Here is a 22,089-nt window from a genome sequence, read left to right as displayed (position 1 = left end):
TATTATTTCAACCTCAATATTATCTCCTTCATCAATGGGTCAGTTTTTTAAAAAAGTATATTTTCATTCATTTTACGTAGATCTCCAGTTTATCTTTGAATTGTACTGATCTTTACCTCATCTGGGAACTTTCTCGACTTTTGGCAATCATTGTTCTCAATTTTTTTAAAAAGTGTCCGTACTAATTACCTTTTCATTGATAAATGACATTATGTGGGCTAATTCCACGATCCCAGGCTCCCAGCCAGGAAACACTCTCACAGGGAGCACGGGTCAGAAAACTGTGCTTCCCCGCTGGGAGTACAGGATTCTGGAATTACTTCAATGTCTGCTACAGCTAGACTTCTTGTCTTGAGTAATTTATTTCAGTGGGTTTCAACTGAGAATAAATTAGAAAGTACAAACTTTGCCTGTTACTTTATTAAATATAATTGTCAGAATATTAAACAGTTGCAGGGAAGATTTCTTCCACTTGTCTTGTGTTGGTGACATTGTAAACACGGCAAGAACGAGTTTAAATAGGTGGAGGGAGCCCATGATAGGGTAGATTATATATGGGCTATGGGAGGAATTAAACGGGTGGGTATTTAATGATTGGGTAGATTGCACACGTGTGGAAAAAAACAGCACTTCATCGGAATTCAAAATTAACCTTGAAAAATCTGAAATTATATTGGTTGGGCTGCCTGCACGGGAAAATTGAATGTTTCGCCTGTTTTGATGGGTGCAATCAGAAATGAAACACTTGACCATTAATGTTACTCGTTTTTTGCGTACCACTAATTATTTCCCACATGTTAAGTACTTAGGAGCGATGGGCTCCTCTTTTGCTATCTCAGATAAAGAGATCTAATACAAGTAAATCCAACATATTTCTCATATCACTATGAATAGTTCTGCCACTTCGAGTATAACTTCTTAATTAATGAATAAATGACCAATTTACTTTGGAATGGTAGAGAAATATGTCTGTAGACAGAAATGGGATGGGAGAAGGGACGTTGTAACCTCTAACATTTGTTGCTGTTATTGGGTGTTGCAATTGCAGTGTATCTCACTGTGGATCCTGGGACTGCAGCTGGCTGGAATTTATTGGTCATAATTTTGGGTAAACTATACCTTCCAAAGGATAAGAGCCTACAGTTTAATATTGGCAATATTAACCCTACATTCATCTTTCCGGCTCACTCTGAAATAGAACGAGTTGATGGAGTCATGGTGAGATTCCAGATTCCCAGTTGCATAGTTCATTCCAAAACAAAAAGGACCCCAAACCTCCTCAGGGCCTGGGTGCAATTCTAGGTTAAAGGAAGCAGGAGATGATTGGCAGGGGATGAAATTGAGTGGGACCTGGAAACACCCGAAGAGCAACGAAAGGGAACTCCTGCTGCGGCCTGGGGTGGGCGGCAGTAGGTGTGGGGGAATGATCTACAAGTCTACGGACGATACCAAGATACATGTGAGGATTATGACTGTAGAGGATGCTTGTCTTCTACGAGCAGATCTAGATGTCCCAGGGGATTGGGCCCCATATTTGGCAAATGATGTTTAACTTAGAAAAGTGTGGTGTAATGCACATGGGCAGGTCAAATGCTAATCATGCATACACCCTACAGCGAAAATAATTCAATTCTTCCTTCCACCCACTAGGTGAACTGATGTGTCATTGGAGTTGGGCCGGGTGAATGGTGACATTTGCTGGATTTCTTGTGGTTCCAACCTCCTTTACACTGAGCAAACAGGACACTGGCAACATCTTGCACCTCACTCACTAAAATTACCTAGAATTTATAGAACGAAAACAGGCCATTTGCCCCAACTGGTCCATGCAGGTGTTTATGCTCCACACGAGCCTCCTCCCACCCTACTTCATTTAACCCCATCGGCATATCCTTTCTCCCTCTTGAACTTATCTAGCTTCCCCTGAAATGTATCTATGCTATTCGCCTCAACAACTCCATGTCGTAGCAAGTTCCACATTCTGACAATTCTCTGGGTAAAGAAGTTTCTCCTGAATTCCTTACTGGATTTATTAGTGACCATCTTATATTTATGACCCTAGTTTTGAACTCCCCCACAAGTGGAAATGTCTTCTCTACGTCTATCCTATCAAACTCCTTCATAATTTTTAAAGACCTCTATTAGGTCAACTAGTGGTCGACCATGAGGGGCACATTCTATTGAAAGTACCCACACAATTTTTTTAAAGTGATCCCACAGTGAGCCTAGATGCTCCAGCAAGGTCAGGATCAAAGCTCACCAGCAGATCGGGATTCCTGCTCTGCTGCACTTATAGCAGCAAGCAGGATCGAGGAATTTTAGCTCCTATGCTCTCCTGCTGGCTGGAAAGTGGCAGATGTATGATATGATTTCCTACTTTATATCTCCATATCATTACTGAATAATGCTTCTTTGCCAACTATTTAATAATTAGAGATGGGAATCAGTATTGTCTTGTACACTCATGCCTGGAGTTTCCTCCGCATTTACGCCCAGATACACCTGTAATCTGGGCGCAAACAAATTACGGGCATTTTGGACGTATGTGAGTTATACGTGTAACTACAATACGCTCAAGTCTTCTTGATATTTTATGTCCATCCATCAAACAAACCTTTCTTCTGAACAAATCTCCGTCTATAAAACCGGCCACACTCCCAACTCTCATCTACGAGTGTCCTCTAAATGCACTTGTTCGGGGGTTTCTCAACGTTGCGACCAGATTTTCAGGCGTAGCAGGAAAGAAAGTAATTTTTCTAGTCTGTTAATTGCAATTTTTTGAGCATTTTTATAAACAAATGATCCTCATTGAGACCTGCTTTGTATTTTCTGTTTCCTTTAATGCATTTTTATGGCAAAGTATAAGTCACATTAAAAATTGAAATGCTTCCCCAATTGCAGGTTCTTGAATATGCTGTGCCTGAATGATGGTTAAATGAGTTGAAACTTAAATTTCAAGAGTCAAAGAATAAATATACTGATGTGGGTTCAGCATTTCCTTAGGCCCCAATTGTTGACGCTGATTTATATCCATTTGCCAAAGGAACATGGGAACAGGAGTAGGCCATTTAGACCCTCGAACCTGTTCCGCCATTTAACGAGATCATGGTTGATCTGTGACCAAACTCCATATACCTGCCTTAGCCCCTTAATACCTTTGGTTAAGAAAAATCTATCAATCTCAGATTTAAAATTAACAATTGAGCTAGCATCACCAGCTGTTTGCGGAAGAGAGTTCCAAACATCTACCATGTTTTGCGTGTAGAAGTGTTCCCTAACTTCATTCCTGAAAGTCCTGGCTCTAATTTTTAGGCTATGTCCCCTAGTCCTGAACTCCCCAACCAGCAGAAATAGTTTCTCTCTATCTACCCTATCAGTTCCCCTTAATATCTTGAAAACTTCGATCAAATCACCCCTTAATCTTCTAAATTCCAGGGAATACAACCCTAGTTTGATAATCTCCCCTCGTAATTTAACTCTTGGAGTCCGGGTAACATTCTAGTAAATCTACGCTGCACTCCCTCCTAGGCTAATATATCCTTCCTAATGTGCGGTGTCCAGAACGGAACACAGTACTCCAGGTGTGGGCTAACCAGGGCTTTGTATAGCTGCAGCATAACTTCTACCCCCTTATATTCTAGTCCTCTAGTTTTAAGGGCCAGCATTCCATTAGCCTTTTTGATTATTTTCTGAACTTGTCCATGACATTTTAATAATCTATGTATATGGACCCCTAAGTCTCTTTGGACCTCCACTGTTTTGAGCTTTTCACCATTTAGAAAGTACTCTGATCTTTCCTTTTTAGGTCCAAAGTGGATGACCTCACAGATGTCTACACTGAAATCCATTTGCCACAGTTTTGCCCATTCACTTAATCTATTAATATCTCTCTAATTTTATGCTTCCATCTGCACTGCTTACAATGCTGCCTATCTTTGTGTCATCGGCAAACTTGGATATGTGGCTCTCTATCCCATTGGTATCTAAGGGATAGAGAGCCACATATCCAGGTGGCATCTAAGTCATTAATAAATACAGTGAATAGTTGAGGCCCCAACACAGATCCCTGTGGGACCCCACTAGTCACATCCTGCCAATTTGAGTTACTGCCCATTATCCCTACTCTCTGTCTCCTATCGCTCAGCCAATTTCCTAACCAGGTCAATAATTTGCCCTCGATTCCATGAGCTCCAACTTTAGGTAACAGACTCTAATGTGGAACTTTATCGAATGCCTTCTGGAAGTCCATATAAATAAAATCCATAGACATTCAACTCTCCACTATTTTTGTCACCTCTTCAAAAAATTGAATCAGGTTTATCAGGCATGGCTTTTAAAAATCCATGCTGGCTCTCTCTGATCAGCTGAAAATGTTCAAGGTGTTCAGTCACTCTATCCTTAATTATAGACTCTCGTAATTTCCAGACAACAGATGTTAGGCTAACTAGTCTATAATTCCATGGTTTTCCTCTCTTACCTTTCTTAAATAGCAGAGTGACATGTGCAATTTTCCAATCTAAAGGAACAGTTCATGAATCGTGAGAACTTTGGAAGATTATAGTTAGGGCTTCTGCAATGTTCTCGCCTACTTCCTTGAAAACCCTGGGATGGAAACCACCTGCTCCTGGGGATTTATCACTGTTTAGTGCTATTATTTTCTTCAATACTGTTAATTTGTTAACGTTGCCCATTTTACATTCGGGTGTATTCTAATGAGATTGGAAGGATATTTGGGTGTAACTTGATATCGGCAAAATGAGGGAAACATTGAGCGCATTTTCGGTCGAACTTCCGGGTTCCCTCCAAGGAGGAAACTCCAGGTCTGTGTGTGTGAAAGATTATCTATGTCCCCCAATATATAGTGTAAAAGGGCAATTTTCCAAATGTGTGGTTCTGGTGTGAAGCATCATCCATCAGGAGCACATCTCAGGAAAACTCCCTGAAATTTGATTTCTGTTCTTATCCTTTTAGCTAAATCCTGACAGCTGTCACATGTTTAACAGTGGAGGAAGAGGTTTAGAACTTAAAAAGAGCCTTGCCCTCAGTTAAAATTCACAACTACACAAATAGGTAGATTCTCAAATCCAACTTACTAGCAAAAATATTTCAATAGTACTTTGATCCCTCAACAATTGCCAGACCAAGAGACACTTCATTATGTACATGGCTTGAGTGACCGCATTAATCAAAATACTGAAATACAGTAGATCAGAACAATATCTGGAACCCGCATTTGAATCCAGACCAACAGGTGATATGAACGTCTTTGTCCTGTGCTACCTATAAGAATTCTAAGTGTATTAGCACTTAAATAAAAGAAAAATGAGTGACTACATCGAAGTGAGGTAGATGTCTTTAATTACAGTGATACAATGATTTGGCAAAAGTGCATTGATAATTTACGAATAAGATGCAACAATAAGTGCTTTACCAACAAATCATAATATGTTAAAAATGCAACTAAACTTCTTGCTGGAACATTTACTATCATCACACTGAACAGGTCTCCCAAAGAAATTAAAATCTGTGTACAGCCAAAATAAAACCTGTTAATTTTTAAAATTAATATATTACCAGTAAACTCAATTTTATATAAAACATATATAATACATAGAAAAATATATATTTGAACAATTCACCCACAAGATTAAACCCACAGTACAGAACAGTATTTACTGTCCACAATTGATAAATAGACCCCCACATGTTAAACTTTAATTGTTAGAACAGTTGCAGCCCAAAAGAAAAATCTCTAGAATTTTCGATGTATCAAATGATATGCACATCACCTGATCAAGACAGTAAGAACCTCCATATAAATTTGAATTTATTTTCTTGTAATGTATAAGTTCTCTACATTTTGTGGCAAATTAAATTAAATTAAAATGCAAGAAATAATCCTTAAAAGATGAGAAGGAAAAACCCAATATCATCAAAATCTGATCACATACATTTTAGAGAGGTGAATAAACACTAGTTACAGAACTGGTTTGGGGTTTTGTCATCAGATAGTATTAGATACAGGATGCGCGGGATCCTCTTTTTCCACTGTTTACCTGTTTTTTATTCCCCAATTCTACTGTTGTTGTCTGGCTTTTCTCGTCATGTTGGCACACATTGATTCAGAATTATTTATTTCATTTTGGATCAAGCAGCAGGCGCTGGTTCAATCAGATGGTGCACAGAGTGGGTAATCACGTAGCAAAGCCGTGTGTTCCTGTTTCCTGTAAACCAGAGGAGAATACATGGACTGAATGGTAATATTACATTGCAACAGTCAAGAGTACTGTAGACCTGAATACACTAAACTGACTGATCATGTGACTTGTCAAAATACCACACAGATAAAGATCAAGAATAGCAGTACATGTGGAGAGGAAAGTTGCTGCACCACAAGCCAACCGACATCAAGTCAACAGGCCAAAAAGTGGGCAGGACTGCAAAGAACAGACAGGCTGCTGCAGGACAACCCATCTGCTAGAAACGCAACAGCAACAGAAACAAAATCACAAAATAAAGACACAAAGCTCAGAGAAAAAAAAGGTAAAAATAACAAACCTGCGATGTCTACAGAGAGTGTAAAAAACTGTGTTGTTGCAATCACTGTTCTTATGCAATGCATCAACCACAGTTATTAAAAAGAGAATATATTGAGGTAAACAACACTTAGATTACTCCACTACTGAAAAAAGTCCTTCATAACCCACAGAAGATCTCAGGCGTGTAATAAATATGGCGATATTCAAATTTTGTGTTGAATACAACAAAATTATCTCACATGAGAGGAGGATCCAAGTGAATTAAGAGCAATTAAACCCTATATTGCACCACTGATTTGTATTCCTTTTTCTGAAAATGCTATTTTTCCTCTCAGCTAGTTTCATGATGTTCAAATGGCAAATGTAAAAGATGGAACAGAACACATTTCTTTCAACTTAGAGGGTAGAAAATGAACATCTGACACATCAATGAATGATGAAAGGCCAGAGTCCTCGGGCTCGATTTTCGGACGTCCGAGCGGGTGCGTTCATGGCAGGGGGGCTCTGAAAATTGGGGATTCGGGGGGTGGGTCCGGAGCCTGGCTCCAACCCGCCCACTTCCGGGTTCCCCAGTGACGCACTTAGATGAGCGCGCAGCCCCCGCTTAAGGCAATTATTTTGATACTTCAGGTCGTTAGCAGACCTGATTTGTAGGATATTTTAGGAAGGGTGGGATTTTCATCTAAACTTAAGAGTGTTTCCCGTACTGGGGGAAACACTCCCGGTTGAAATGGACGTGTTGCAGCCACCAGCCTGTGGCAGCTGCAAAGGTCCATTTGACAGGTGAGGGGGGAGACCCTCACTCATTGCAGGAGGCCACTCTGTCACTTTGGACAAAGTTTGGCCTCCACCACCCTCCTCCTAACAATAAAATTCACCAACTTGCACACTTACCCCAGTGTCCAGACACATTTACCTTACTTGCGGACCCCCTCAAATGTATATCTTCCGGATGGGGGCCGCCGTAGCTGCAGTCATGACCTCCTCGGAAGACGAACAGCATCACCGGCTCGCCGGCCACACCGTCCACCTCTGACACGTGGAGCCCACAACACAGTGCTGTGACACATCTACCTGCACAGCAGGAGGGAGGGCAACCGCAGGGAGAGATGCATCGCAGAAGGCACTACCCTCGCCACAGGGTATACAGACCGAGGCTCAGCTTCCTGGCCCTCTCTGAGCAGCAGTGCACACGGAGGCTCAGAGTCACTCGACATGTAGTCGTGCACATCTGCAGCCTCCTTCGTGCCGAGCTGCTCCCGGCTGGCCTGAGCACCATCTTCTTACCTGTCGCTGTCAAAGTCACCACAGCCCTCAACAACTTCTCCTCCGCATCCTTTCAGGGTGCCACCGGGGACATCGCCGGCGTCTCTCAGTCATCTGCACAAAAGAGCCCTGCAAATACACCTACACCTACTCTGCAGTGACACAATGGGTGGCATCGGTTGTGGGTCTTCATGGTGATCCTCAGGAAAGGGGATTATTGCACAAACCAGACAAGATTTGCAAAGACGTGGCAGTAGTGGTGACAATATAATATGTAATGTGAGTTGATCAGAAATCAAATATAAGTAAAAACCATGACAAACCCTCAAACACCCTTGTGCATCCCCTTCATGCTCACGACACGTTTGCCTTACGCTTCCTACTGCACATATGTGATGCATGCCCTGTGGCTGCAGCACAGGTAGTGGCAGGTTGAGTGAGGCTGACCATGAAAGAGATGCATGAGAGGGTGAGTATGAGATAGAGCCATGAGATTGTATGAGGATTGGGTTGAGTGGTAGTGGTGGGATGAGTACTGGCGAGGTGAGTAAGTGCAGGTAAGGTGAGGATGAGCTTTGAGTGGGTGTGAGGAGTGATGTGACAGAGTAGTGTTGGCAGTGCAGAAGGAGATGTGGGGTGGGGGCGGTGATGTGGCAGACGGAGTGTAGGGGAATGAGTAAGCGTACTTACTTCAGCTGACCTACTTAGGTCATTGGAGCGCCTCCTGCACTGTATGCAGGTGGGCGATATGTTGGTGGTGCTGGTGACCTCCTCTGCCACCTCGAACCATGCCTTCATGGTGGCAGAGGCAGGCCACTTCCTCCTGTCCGCCGGGGAGAAGATCTTTGTCCTCCCCCTCCTCCTCACCCCTTCCAGTAGGAACTGGAGTGAGGCATCATTAAACCTGGAAGCAGCCTTCCCCCTGGGCTGCTCCATGCTGTAATTTTGGCTCCTTCCTGCAGCATCAGTCAGTGGAGGACTGCCCCTTTAAATAGGGCTCCTCCAGCTGACAGCCTATGATGCGGGTGCGCAGTCCGTCCGCTGCGCAGCTTTCCAGTGCGAAACCCGGAAGCCAAGGTAAGTGCTTCCAATTTGGCTGCGATCGTGTGCGGAGCACCCAGAATTCCCCCCCCCCCCCCCCCGCTGCCAACCCGCCTCCCTCCTAATATCGAGGCCCTTGTTTCTTTTTTTTTAAGAGTGATTCCTCTTTATGATGCTGGTGGGATGCTCAATGATTGACATTTGTTTCTTTCTACCAGCTCAAGAAGAATGATCATAGAATCATAGAAAGGTTACAGCGCGGAAGGAGGCCATTCGGCCCATCGAGTCGTGCCAGCTCTATGCAAGAGCAATCCAGCTAGTCCCACTCCCCTGCCTTATCCCCGTCTCCCTGCAAGTTTCTTCCTTTCAAGTACTTATCCAGTTTATCGGCAAAATAATTTCCAATTTAAGATCCCTGGGCCTCATTGCGATCGTATTCCAAGCAGAAAACGGGTGCAAAAAGGGCCAATTCCAATTTCACGGGGTTATGTCCTATACCCCAAAGGTGCCTGAAATATGTCTGACCCCATATTGGGTCAGGTGATTTTTCAGGTGTCTCTGGCAGCCACCTAAAACAGGTGTTAGGCCTCCTTCTTGAAACTGATGCTGCATATGAGCCTGTACTTGCCCAAAAAAATTTTGCATGGTGAAACTGTGATTGAAGTTGATGTCTTTATGGTGTTACATCCAAATATTGGGGGAGTGACAGTGCCTTAATATGATGGATGAATGCATCCTTAGGTGAGGCAAAGAGCACCATAGAATCTATTTTCTTTGGCTACAAGAGTGAGAAGTACTCTCATCACTTATACTGACAGATCTGCCTTTATTTAGGTCACTCAATACACCTATTAATATGCCAGCCAATGTATTCAGTCTTATTTCCAATACGTACTGACCTGACTCATTATACAGCGTATGGCATTTGGATGGATTATGAATTTCTTCCACTTTTCAAACATAATGGGAAGGTTTATGTTAGTTGCGCTCTGGCAGCAGAAACAGTGCACACTACGCTTTGCACCCACTGGCCTCGCACCCACCAATCCTGCACAAAATACTGGCTTCTTATCTCATTACATACTCAGTGAGTTCCTCGTGGGGAATCTACTAGCCACTGCTTGTGGGTGGGAGGAATGGGATATCATGATGGCAGAGTCCAGCACGTGAGTGCAAAAGACAAGGCTGAAGCGTTTGCAACCATCTTCAGCCAAAAGTGCTGAGTGCATGATCCATCTCGGCCTCCTCCCGATATCCCCACCATCATAGAAGCCAGTCTTCAGCCAATTCGATTCATTCCACATGATATCAAGAAAAGGCTGAGTACACTGGATACAACAAAGACTATGGGCCCCAACAACATCCCAGCTGTGGTGCTGAAGACTTGTGCTCCAGAACCAGCCGCGCCTCTAGCCAAACTGTTCCAGTACAGCTACAACACAGGCATCTACCTGACAATGTGGAAAATTACCCAGGTATGTACTGTCCACAAAAAGCAGGACAAATCCAATCCGGCCAATTACCGCCCCATCAGTCTACTTTCAATCATCAGCAAAGTGATGGAAGGTGTCATCGATAGTGCTATCAAGCGGCACTTGCTCACCAATAACCTGCTCACCGATGCTCAGTTAGGGTTCTGCCGGGACCACTCGGCTCCAGACCTCATTACAGCTTTGGTCCAAACATGGACAAAAGAGCTGAATACCAGAGGTGAGGTGAGAGTGACTGCCCTTGACACCAAGGCAGCATTTGACCGAGTGTAGCACCAAGGAGCCCTAGTAAAATTAAAGTCAATGGGAATCAGGGGGAAAACTCTCCAGTGGCTGGAGTAATATTTAGTACAAAGCAAGATGGTAGTGCTTGTTGGAGGCCAATCATCTCAGTCCCAGGACATTGCTGCAGGTGTTCTTCAGGGCAGTGTCCTAGGCCCAACCATCTTCAGCTGCTTCATCACAGTGTTCAGTTCCATTCACAACCCCTCAGATAATGAAGCAGTCTGTGCCTGCATGCTAGCGATGCCCACATTCCATGAACGAATAAAAAAAATCTATTTGCAGCATCTATTTCAAGATCGGTGGGAAAATTTTTCCATCTCCTCCCCATTTGTCACCAAAACCTTCTCCTTCATCGGACCCAGTGTAATCCTCTCACCCCGACCTGATCAGCTCCTATGCTTTTGATCTCCTCTCCTCCCAGTTCAACTACCTTTCCTTGTCCCAGTGCTCACCAACACCATAAATGGCTTCCTCTGTGCCAGTACTATTCCCCTCCTCTTCAAAAACCATAATCATTACCGCCTCCTCAAAAAGCCTGCACTTGAACCCTCCATCCGCTCAACATATATATATATATAAATAATTTGCACTTGGGTATGGGGTACAAGATAAAATTTTGCAGATGGCACAAAAATAGGGAATATTGTTAACTGTGAAGGGAACTGCCTGCAAATTCAGGAGGGCATAGACGTGTTTGTAGTTTGGACAGATAAATGTCAAATGAAATTTAATGCAAAGAAATTAGAGGTGATACATTGTGGGTGGAAAAATAAAGAGAGGAAATGGACACTAAATGGCAAAACTTTGAAAGGACTTGAGGACCAGAGAGATATAGGGACTCCGATACACAAATCTTTAGAAGAACAAGATGATAAACTGTAAAAGAAAATATGGATTCCCGGGTTTTATAATTATGGACATAGTACAAATGCAAAGAGATAATGCCAAACCTATACAAATCATCAGTTAGGCTGCAGTTAGAATTGTGTCTCGCTTTGGGTGCTTACTTTAGGAAGGATGCAATGGCCAGGAAGACAGTTCAGTATTCAGATTCATACAGATTTACTAAATGATACCAAAGATGACAGTCTTTAGTTATGAGAGACTGGAGAAACTGAGGCTTTTTACATTTAAAACAAAGGAATTTAAGAAAAGACCTGATAGAGGTGTTCAAAATTATGAGAGGCTTTGATAATGTAAATCAGGATAAACTATTTCCACTGATTGGTGAGTTAGTAATTAGAAGGCATGAATTTAAGAACATTGTCAAAAGCACAAAGGGAGAGTTTAGGAATTTTTTTATATGCAGAAGATTGTTAAGACATGGAGGGGAAAAATTGGATTAGGGTTGCTTTCAGGCGGGGGTAGTGCGATGCGCTACTTACTTCGTGCTGCCTGCTACTTACCATGATATCTACGTGTAGCCAGCGCTACCCTCGCTGCTGAGAGGCTGCAGGGAGAATGAGGAAGTTGGAAATGGGGCGTGCACAGCGCACGTCATCAGCAGCCGGCACCTCTTAAAGGTACAGGTGCACATTTCAAATGGCAGGTACACATCTTACGTGGAGGAGGGAAAGATGGCCACAAGAATAGCAGGATTGGCACGAGAGACGGCTCCACGCTTCTCTGATGATGCTCTGGAGGCTCTGATGGAACGCGTAGACAATAGGAGGGCCAACATGTGCCCGCAGGATGGCCGGAGACCCTCCAGACTGCAGCTCCGCAGGCATTGGCAGGCTGTGGTGCAGGAATTAAATGCCAGGAGCATTGTACCACGCACGTGGGTGCAGTGCCGAAAGAAGTTCAATAATTCGATACCAGTGGTCAAGGTGAGTGAATGCAAGTGTCAAGTGGCACATCTTACCAACTGCACCACTGCTCCACGTATCACACTCCCCGTCACCCACCCACCAACAAAGACTGCCCATCCATACACAATGCTGCACTCAGAATGCTGCATCTCACCTGCACATAGTACCACACTTGCAGGCCACACAACCACCACTCACAAGTCACACAAACTGGCAGCTATTCCACCACAACAGGCACACCACCCATACATCTTGCAGGAGACTCACTGACACACTGTCCTCTGTCTTGCAGCAGAAGGTGGCGCATAACAGCCGGCAGCAGGAGGGACCTGAGGGTGGACGGGCACGTTTACATGTCCTCACCCCCATGGAGGAGACAGTGCTTAGGACCATTGGAGGGCCGTCGCTGCAGCCGTCACAACATGCCGCGCTGGAGGTCCCGATAAAGGGGGTCTCTGCATTTCTAATGTTCCTTCTCCTTTTCCACATCTCCCTCCTCCCATAATATTTTCTGACTCACGTGCTGCACATGCTGTCAGCACGCACCTCTTACTTGCTCCTCTTCCCACTCCACAACTCAACCTGTTTCCCTTTGTCATTGCAGATACCCAAGAACAGGTGGCGGCACCGTCCGAGGAGGAGGAGGAGGAGGGGGAGGACACTGAAGCCACACCATCACTCGATCGACACTTGCTTCCACCAGCTCAGAGACTGACAATACGCATCCTTTTGAAACTCGGTTAGAGGAGGGATCTGCACATGGTGAGACACCGAGCACAAGTGCGCAGGAGCCGGGACAGGGGGAACGGATATCACAGGTGCCAGTTCGCCGGAGGGCGAGGTTGTTCACTAGTTCTGCTGCAGAGGAGTCAGATGAGGACTTCGATGGGCCAGGGTACAGAAGACGGCCGATGGGCGTACACCACCAAATGCTTGGGGCACTGGAAAACTTGCCAGAAAGCCTGCAAACAATGAGAAGGGGCATGGAGGAGTCCAGCTCCAAGTTGGCACAGGGCTTTGCGCAGAACTTGGAGCCCATCCTTTCCAACATGGAACAGGTGGTCACCTCCATCAGCGCACCTGTGGAATCTACCATGATGCAGCGTCTGATGACTGATGTCACAGCTTCCATTGTAGCACAAATATCTGCCATTAGCAGAGCTTCCAGGGCATCACAGCATTCCAGCAATCCGTTCTCCAGCTGATCACCAGGATTGCTGAGGCGCCGCCCCGGGAGAGTGGCAGTGGCGCCATGGTAGTCAGACCTGCTGTCCTCTCTCAGGATGACAGCCTTCCTGCTCCCACCCCTGCCACTCTGCCAGTGCCCCTGTTGTTGCCTACCGGCCAGCCAGGCCAGACTGCTGCAGCCCATGCTGCGATGGTGCAGTCTGAAGCTGGGCCCTCCCAACCCACAGCTGCTCGAGGTCGTCCTCCAAGGCCATCTGCACGCTCCTCCATTGAAGGCCAGCAGCCTCCCACCACCCATGCTCCAGCCACTGGGGAAGCACCTCGTAGGAGCACTAGGATAGGTAAAGGCATGCGAACAAAAAGCACTAAAGGAATGCACAAGGGTGAATAGCTCTGTTATGTTTGCAAAATTTCATTTATTCATTGATAAATGAGACTTTGATTTTGCATTTGGTGGTGGTTTTTATTTATGCAATGAGCTGAGAGGGACGCCAATGCATAATCAGATGGAGGGCAATTTGATTGTCTTGTAGGAGCGGAAAGATGGGAAATGTAGGACTGTTGGTGAGTTCGGGGATGTAGTTCAAATTATTGATAGCAGGCATGGATCAGGCGAGCATGCAGAGCCCTTGCAGACAAGGCGTGTGGTTCCTGTTGCACCCTTGTGTCTGCCTTCACTTCCTCTTCCGGCTCCACCCCCTCCTCCTCCTCCTCCTCCTCAGCCTCTTCCCCCTCCTCCTCAGCCTCCTCCTCCTCCACCTCTGGCTCAGGGTCTTCTCCAATCATTGGTGGCAAAGTCTGGGTCCCTCATGATGGCGAGGTTGTGCAGCATGCAGCAGACCACCACCAATCTGCCCACCCGCTCAGGGGAGCACTGCAGGGCTCCTCCAGACCAGTCCAGGCAGCTGAAACGTTGTTTGAGGAGGCCTATGGTGTGCTCCACAACGTTGCGTGTGGCAGCACGGTTCTCATATCGGCCTGCTGTGCACGTGTGCATGGATTCCTGACTGATGTCATGAGCCACAGTGTGAGGGGATAGCCCTTGTCGCCCTGAAGCCAGCCTTTGACTTGCCGAGTCGGGTGAAAGATAGCTGGCACGTTGGACTGCCGCATGACAAAGGCGTCATGACTGCTCCCAGGGTAGCGGGCATCAACCTCCATGATTTAGTGTGTGTGGTCGCACACCAGCTGCATGTTGAGGGAATGGAAGCCCTTTCAGTTGGCGAAGATGGCTGAGTTGATGTGCGGGGCACACAGGGCAATTTGTGTGCAGTCAATGGTACCCTGCACCATGGGGAAACCAGCAATGCGGGCGAACCCCCGTGCTCGCTCGTTCTGCTTGTCTCTGTGGATAGGGAAGGTGATGAATCTGTTCCTCATCTGGTACGGTGCATCTGTGACCTTCCTTTTACAGCATACTGTGAGATATTGCACATGTCGCCAGCAGAGGCCTGAAATGTTCCTGAGCCATAGAAATTCAGCGCCACCGTGATCTTCACAGTCACAGGCAATGCTGTCCTTGCCCTGCTCTGAGGCTGCAGTTGTGGCCGCACCATTTGACAGATCTCGATGACGGCTTCCTTGGTGAACCTCAGGCATCGGATGCAATCCTCCTCGGTCACGTTAAGGTAAGAGAATTGGTCCCAGAAGGCCCTCATTGGGTAGGTCCTCCTGCTCAGTTCCCTGCGCCTCCTCGTCCTCTGTCTCCTCGCAGCTTGACCTGCTATGCGTGGCCTCTCTGCATGCTCCCAGTCATGCTCAATGCCCAACAGGAGCCCTAGCAGACCGTCCATGGTTGGCAGGAATGCTGTTCAACCATGGTTGTAACTTTCTGACCCGTAAGGCAGTACCTGCCAAAGCACTCTCAAATGTAGTCTAGGAACTCGCAGTAAGAATAGGGTGCTTCAAAAAACACTTCCTACTCCACCAGCAGCCAGAAACAATAATCCAGCAACTAACCTGAGACACCTGCATGGCCCCTTTAAATAGCGCTGATGGGGGATCCTTCAGGCACTGTAAGACATGTTCAGATGGTCGGGGTTAAGACTGTGCGTTGAGTTGAGCGTTAAGGTCGAAAATGGTGTCTATCACTTTAAATCAGCGTTGAACACAGATTGCACGCATTTTCTCCCTACTTTACATGCTTCCAGTGTTCGGTGTTTGCGCATGCGCTAACTCCTATACCAAGATGGCGTCCGGTGCATGTCACGCTGGAAACATGCATGCGCATCCAAGACGCCATCTTGGATGTCAGAGAGGATGTGTCGCGCTGAGTCAACGGGTGCTACATGGCCCAATTTAGCACCCGGAATGCCCTACCAGAAACAGTGATGGAAGCAGAATCAATAATAACTTTTAAAAGGAAATGGAGAAATAATTGAAAAAGAAAAATTGAAAAGGCTATGTGGAAAGGGCAGGGAAATAGGGCTAAGTGGAGAGCTCTTTTAGAGAGATGGAATAAGTGTGATGGGCCAAAAGGCCTCCTTCTGTACTGTGTACAATGAATACAGGAAAATTTAAATGGCTAGTAGATCGGGTCGACTCTCTTACAAGCATGCGCTCCTCCCAACCTGATTTTCCTGTATTCACTGAGCTCAGGTGATCCAATAGCTTCAGGTGCAGGAATAGGAAAATCTGCGTCTATGATTCTAACCACCTCTCCAAAGTCCTGGAATGCGTTGTCCCACCAAGTTTCATATCTGACTTTCCCACCATTCCCTTTTCAAATCCCTTTAGTCTGGTTTCCACATCACTAAGACTGCTCTGGTCAAAGTCATCAATGGCATCCTCTGTGACTGTGATCACGGTGCGTTATCACTCTTTGTCCTTCTCAACCCCCTGTCCAGGGGAACCTGACAGATGACATTTGCTGTCTGCAAAGATGCTTCATGGGTTTGGAGATAATGGCAGCTGAGGCAGTCTGTTTCAGAGTAACTTCACTGACCTCATATCCCTCCTTTCATCTTCTTCATCTTCCAAAATGCATAAAAATAATGGGATTCCCAATGGGTGCCCAGTAGTAAATTATATGTAGTGCAACCAAAAATATCTCTGACAAAACTCTTGACACAAATCCTCAAAAAATAAATCTGGCAAAACAAAAACTTTAAAAACAGCCTGCACTGCAAATCTCCAGTAAAATTGCACAATTGGTTTGCTTCTTCTCCAGGCAACATGGAGACAAATGAATAGAAGGGACTTTCAGTTTGGTTGATTCAAAAATTGACAGTCCCCCGTTCAGATGAAAGGTCTTCGACCTGAAAGGTGTTGGGCCATAATTTGCTGTCAAGATAACGGTGAGACTAATAGCGTTATTTATGCGCAAATGCTACAGCAACTTCAGGCGAGAGCAGATGCACAGCGAGTGACTCACCTCCTGACTCCCCAAAGCCTTTCCATCATCTACAAGGCACAAGTCAGGAGTGTGATGGAATACTCTCCACTTGCTTGGATGAGTGCAGCTCCAACAACACTCAAGAAGCTCGACACCATCCAAGATAAAGCAGCCCGCTTGATTGGCACCGCATCCACCACCCTAAACATACACTCCCTTCACCAGCGGTGCACAGTGGCTGCAGTGTGTACCATCCACAGGATGCACTGCAGCAACTCGCCAAGGCTCCTTCGACAGCACCTCCCAAACCCGCGACCTCTACCACCTAGAAGGACAAGAGCAGCAGGCACATGGGAACAACACCACCTGCATGTTCCCCTCCAAGTCACACACCATCCCGACTTGGAAATATATCACCGTTCCTTCATCGTCGCTGGGTCAAAATCCTGGAACTCCCTTCTTAACAGCACTGTGGGAGAACCTTCACCACACGGACTGCAGCGGTTCAAGAAGGCGGCTCACCACCACCTTCTCAAGGGCAATTAGGGATGGGCAATAAATGCCGGCCTCGCCAGCGACACCCACATCCCATGAACGAATAATTTTTAAAAAAACGGAGATCCAAACGTTACTGTCCGAGATGCGCTGCACTGCCGTTAGTTTCACGAAAATGGCATCTCGCTGTCTTCCTCACCATGGGGTGAAATTCCTGTATTTGCGCGGTAGATACGAACTAAACTCACCACAGAAAGGTCAGTCTTGTCCATTTCAGTCTAAGTACCCTTTTAACAACGTCATAATTGTTAATTACTGCCAGTCAACCTTTCTGGCACTGAAAATTAACCATTACAAGTGGTCTCATTCCTTCAGGTTTTAATTGTTGTTGGAGGTTTTAAAAATATCAAATTTTACTTTAAATTTTTTTTTACTTTTCCTTTCTGGCTTTTTTTTCTCTCTTATTCCAATCTTTCTTTCCCTCTCTTTATTTCTCTTTCTGTACCTGATTTGACATTGAATTCACCCACTCTAATTTACACTTCCTTCTCAGTCCTTGCGCTGTTAATTTCACAATCCTTCAATCTGATTGATTAAGGAGATACACAGTTGCTTGCCCTGTTCACTCAGATCCCAGTTGCCGTTTCCCTCGCTGCCCCGTTATCAGCTTGCACTTTCGGCAACTTGCTGTGTAAAAATTTTAAAAACCTAATGTGCGAGGACAAGTCTAACTAACAGCAGACACCGTTAGATGCCCTGCCACAGCAAATTATAGCCCGTTAACTCTATTTCTCTCTCCACACATGCTGCCTGACCAGCTGAGTGTTTTCCAGCATTTTCTGTTTTTATTTTAGATTTCCAACATCGGTATTATTTTGCTTTTGTTTTTCCTTTAATGCTGACTGCCTGTCAACCCAGAATAGGCGGCACCTTCAAGGTTCGTCTTATCGTGGAGAAATTAACACCGAGCGTATTCCCAGTGAGAACCATCGGGAAATCATGTCAGTGTTTATAGTAATATCATTTCAATATACCAACATATGATAATGAGGCTGTGGGCTGTTTTCAGCCTTAAGCCCACTTACAAGTTAACACCCATGTAAAAATAGCCTGCCCAGAAAGGTAGAACAGGCGCGTTAAGCATTCACATACCGCCAGTTCCACCCTTCAGTCAACTGTGCTTTTAGTGTCTCCACTTAAAATGTGCGGCTTAGTGACAATCTGTGTACCAGTCCAGGGACACATTAGCAACTGTCCTGATTATAAACAAGGGCCCAGAAATTGCTCGGAGTGGTGAACCAACTGTGCTTGCCGCTCCATAGCTTTATACTAATCCTCTAATAGGAAGTGGAGAAGGGCCCAGCGTTAGCTCCAGTGAAGCTGGGACCCTGGGAAAAGCGAGAGGATCATGCTCTCCCCTCGACCAATCAGAGAGGGTAAGAAATAATTGAATTAAATAAAAGAGACAGAAGGGAAGTTTAAAAAAAAATGTTCTAATTATAATGAGCAAAAACTATTAAAATAAGGAGTAATGAGACTCCACATTTTTAGAAGTTAATTTTTAGTAGTTTAAATAGAATTATTTACTAAACTGTTAAAACTTAGTTTAGACATGGTATTTTAAGCGTAACTGTTTTGCAGCAATATTTGTTACTTTCCAGCTGGGCCACTTATTGCCATTCCTTATCTCTGTAACCTCACCCAGCCCTACAACCCTTTGAAATCTCTGCCCTCCTCCAATTCTTGACTCTTGCGCATCCCCGATTTTAATCGCCCCACCATTGGCGACCGTGCCTTCAGCTGCCTAGGCCTTAAGTTCTGGAATTCCCTCCCTAAACCTCTCTGCCTCTTTCTTCTCCTTTAAGATGCTCTTTGAAACCTACCTATTTGACCAAGCTTATGGTCACCTGTCCTAATATCTCTTTATGTGACTTGGTGTCAAATTTTGTTTGAAAATTGCTTCTGTAAAGTGCCTTGGGACAGTTTACTGCGTTAAAGGCGCTATATAAATGCAAGTTGCAGATGAGCAAGTTGGCACTGGTCCCTTGTTTCCACTGATTCCAGCTGGCGATATCCCTTTAATTCAAATCTGTCATATCGCCAGGGAACTAGGAGGAGCGATTTCTGGATTTTCGCGTTTAACTGCGCATGTGCGAACATCGGAACTTGATCCTCGATTTTGCCATGAACAACGGAGAGCGCTGTTGAGCTCACCATTCTTTTTTAAGCAATTTCTGGGCCATTGTGTTTGAAGTTCCTCTGTCTGCTATTTTAGTGGAAGCGTTAACACATTTAAAATGAGTGGGTTGACAAACACGCTAAGCAGAAATGCGCTCGTATGTGATGGCGCAATTTCAAGGCTTTAATTGTTAATATGTTAAATTGAACTTTGGTACACACTGTGCTGCTCCGAGGAAACTTGTTGCATCCTTGTATGTTCATATGGTATTTGTTAATGATGCCACTTAGAAACTCATTCCTGTGGCAATTTATTTGTATTTTAGCTTTTTCCTGCCATATTCTGTTCTGTTTAAGTGGTTTCTGTATTTGCTCTACAATTCCAAAACAATTAAAATGTCAGTGGATATCCAAGGATTTTTATAACCAGGATTGGCTGGACCTCTCAGATGTAGAAATGAAACCTATAGCGAGGATTTATTATTTCCTCATGCAGCCACATTCGTGAAGGCGGAGTGGCGCAACTCGGACAGCAACGTTTGGATATTTGAATTTAACCGCGCATCTGCCCCTCATCTGAAGTTGCTGTACCATTTATGCATAAATAATGGAGAACACCATTAGCCTCACCGTTATTTTGTTTAGCAAAATCTGGCCCAAAATTTTTTACATCTAAAAATTAAATTCCTCTCTGTCGTTGAAAGTGGTGAATTGCGTGAGAAGAGATTTTTTAATTGAAATGCTGAGAATTATGCTGTATTTATCCACTCTCTCAGCCAGTGACTATTTGTTTGTACAGGGGTGGGGAGGGAGGGTGCAGATGAGCAGTCCTGAATAATTAAGTGGAACAGGATTATAAGGATATAAAAGCTTTAGAATCAGGAAAAGTCTGGTCAATCACAGCAACAGCATCAGAAGGTTAAAGCTGAAGAGCAACACTGAGGAAGAAGAGCGGAAGAGCTGGGGGCAGCTTTGTTTGTGTGTGTGTATGTGTGTGTGTGTGTGTGTGTGTGTTGGTGGGGGTTGGGGAAGAGTACCAGCTTTAATGAGGGGAGGGGGAGTGCCAGGATTAACTGGGGGGGTTAGAGGGAGGAAAGTGCCAACATTAATTGGTGGGAAGGAGCGTCCAGTGTGAATTGGGAGAGGAGCAAAGAGAGCCAATATTAACTGAAAGGGGGTGGGGAGGGGGCAGTGGGGAAGTGCCAGTTTTAGTTGGGGAGATTGAAAGGGGAGGGAACAGCCCAGCGAACTGGGTCTGGAAAGAAGAGTTGCAGGAGAGAGAATTTCTGTTAATTGGGAGAGTCTATATCGAGGTAACTTTTGGGGAAGTTAGACCTGGTTTGTCCATTGGTTTGTATTCCTTCATTATTAAAAATCTAACATTTATGAAGTATAAAAAGGTTAAAATTAACCAGAATGTACCATTTCTACCATCTCAACATTGATTTCAATAACTTCAGATCATAATCACTGCTCCAATTTTTTCAGACAGCAGGTGCTGGTAATGGTCCTGATGTTGCGATTTACAACTCCTCTAGACCTATCTTTTGTTTTTTTACTTGCTCCATTACCACCTTCCTTGCCTTGTACCATCATCCCTTTTATCATTTAATCACTCCTGCCCTCCACCCTATCAGAGACCTCCCCTTTTGTTCTTTCCCCTCCCCCCTCTTTTCCTGGCTCTGTAATTCCTTAAAAACTGTTTAATCTTCAACTTCTTCCAGATCTGATGAAGGGTCATCAAACTGAAACGTCAATTCTGTTTTTTTCTCCACAGATGCTGCCTGGCATGCTGAGTATTCTCAGCATTTTCTGTTTTTATTTCAGATTTCCAGCATCCTCGGTATTTTGATTTTGGTTAAAGGGATATGGGAACAGGGCAGGTAAATATGATTGGAACTATTTTCTCTCATGGAGGATGAACACTGGCACAGACTTGTTGGACCAAGTGGCCTGTTTCAGTGTTGTGGCTCCTATATATTTCTATGTAAAGTGGGCATTATGGCAAGCAGAATTTTGTATGTGGGCACATACCATGGGGATATGCAAATCACCATGCAAAAGATTCACACAGACTTACGGTTGTTTGAGGTTTAAAAGTTTGTTCCTCACATTATGGCAACTTCCCTTTAAATGGCCATCTCCCTTTAAATAACTGCAACAATATAGTACTGCAAAAAGGCTCCGCAGTCCATCTGATTGGTCCCAAAAACTAATACCCCTCAATCACCCACCACCTCATATCTATTCAGTTTTCAGTTTAAAATTTTACATACATTCTATCTCCCTGTGCAGCCTATCCCACATGTTCACCATCCTCTACCTAAAGTAGTTAAATCTAAACTGTCTGCACATCTTTCCTCTCGTAAGTGTGAGTGCATATCCGCTGAGAACTAATGGCAATCGCAAACATCTTATTGGGGCATGCAAAGCTTCAGCACTTTGTGAATTAAGTCCCCCCA

At 44.8% G+C, this 22,089-nt stretch overlaps 1 protein-coding gene across 1 annotated transcript in view; it reads right to left on the bottom strand.

Annotated features, from left to right (window-relative positions):
- Nucleotides 1-5,341: 5,341 nt before the first annotated feature.
- LOC137341583 (potassium voltage-gated channel subfamily A member 1-like) overlaps nucleotides 5,342-22,089 on the bottom strand; it is a 38,799-nt gene continuing 22,051 nt past the window's right edge. The window contains exon 2 of the mRNA XM_068004803.1: nucleotides 5,342-6,224. The gene's annotated coding sequence lies outside the window, so the exon portion shown is untranslated. The remainder of the gene's footprint in view (nucleotides 6,225-22,089) is intronic.

This window comes from Heptranchias perlo, chromosome 24 (genome assembly GCF_035084215.1).
Source record: "Heptranchias perlo isolate sHepPer1 chromosome 24, sHepPer1.hap1, whole genome shotgun sequence".
Lineage (NCBI taxonomy): Eukaryota > Metazoa > Chordata > Chondrichthyes > Hexanchiformes > Hexanchidae > Heptranchias > Heptranchias perlo.
This window is presented reverse-complemented; position numbering and strand designations above follow the sequence as displayed.